Here is a 1476-nt window from a genome sequence, read left to right on the forward strand (position 1 = left end):
TTATTTACCAGTCAAATTGCTATTTGACGTAATCACCTTCCGATCAAAATATTTTTCCATGTTACTTAAGTCACCCAATTTCTATGGAGATGCCGTTTGTCTTAAGTAACAGCGCAGAGAAACCCCTGAAAAGTGTACACTGAGATAGTTGATCATATTTCGTTTATGTGTCACACACATAGATTTTTGTAATGTGATTACGCAAATGAAATTTATGTGTGAGACACATAATTGCATTCAATCAGAGTCCAATAAAATTTATGTGTGGTCACACATGCAAATCATAGCTTATGACAAATGAATATCATTTGTCGATAAGTATTTGTGTTTGTTTATTTATATTGTTTGCAATGTTTGGAATTCATTTGCTGAGAGAAAAAAATAATACGCTGAATGCACTAGGTATATAACAAAATATATTTTTTTTAGGTCTAACACTGGTTTTCCTTTTCAGGTAACCGATCAATAAAGTCTCACCAACTGGTCCAGCCGTGGAGGACTTTGAAGACGATTATGTGTGATGCCTTCTTTTACCAGACATAGATCTGCTCTTCGGATGAGTTCTAAAGTAGCGTTTGATTGTGATTAGTGATATCCTGTTCCGGAAGATACTCCTAATCATGATAGAAGCTCTGATAGCTCAGTTTAGTCACTATGTGTTTCGTCAGTTACGGTTGCATGGTATGAGATAAGCGTTCGCCGACATCTGAAATTAGAAAACGATTTGAAATTAGATCGAAGCTTTAAACTTTAAAATCATTCCTAAACTTACTCCTACCCATTAATGCTGAATTTAATCCTCGATGTCCAAGGCATCTTCGTCAGCAAATGAATCCACTTGCTTCTTGTTACTCATTGAAGTTTTTCATAGTGCTGCTAATGCTGTGGTGAATCAGGAATTGAACCTCCCGATGCAGAAACTCTGATGAGCTGTTTCCTTGAGAAAAACATAATTATAACAATTGAATTATAGGTGAAAACTTTTCAATGATTTTTCGTAATATTTACCTTTCAACACATTCAGTAACTTAACATGAAACTATCGATTACATTTTTAACAATTGATTGTCGGTCTCCATTTTAAAATTCACCGCTTCCGTGGTCGGACAGTCGGTGTACATTTTTGTTATGTGTGTCCACACATATTTTATGGTATATAGGGGAAACAGCCCTATTGTTGCGGTACGTTAGCAGCGTTAGAAGCTTCTAACTCTGCTAACGTACCGCAACAATAGGGCTGTTTTCCCTACCACAACACATGACGTTCATTTGAGAAACACATACTTGGTATATGTAAAAAAAAACATGACGTTTATGTGTTGTTTATAAACTTTATGTGTAGGGCGTTCTATGAATGTTATGTGTAAAATCACATAAATAATATCTTTGCAGTCTTATTAGTGTACGTTCGTCGTTTCACTTTCTCATTATTAAAGTGAATAAATCGAATTGTTTGTTGCTAAGATGATTTCGGTG

The 1476-nt window shown here is 35.1% G+C and overlaps 1 long non-coding RNA gene across 1 annotated transcript; it reads right to left on the reverse strand.

Annotated features, from left to right (window-relative positions):
* Positions 1-294: 294 nt before the first annotated feature.
* On the reverse strand, positions 295-1114 carry LOC135713931 (uncharacterized). Its single transcript, XR_010518794.1, has 3 exons — positions 1009-1114; positions 773-937; positions 295-706 (listed from the first exon to the last, which is right to left on the reverse strand). It is a non-coding gene; the product is annotated as an uncharacterized LOC135713931 (long non-coding RNA).
* Between the last annotated feature and the right edge of the window lie 362 nt (positions 1115-1476).

Source organism: Ochlerotatus camptorhynchus, unplaced genomic scaffold (genome assembly GCF_037179485.1).
Source record: "Ochlerotatus camptorhynchus isolate MF236.1 unplaced genomic scaffold, CSIRO-AGI_Acam_v1.1 ptg000594l, whole genome shotgun sequence".
NCBI lineage: Eukaryota > Metazoa > Arthropoda > Insecta > Diptera > Culicidae > Ochlerotatus > Ochlerotatus camptorhynchus.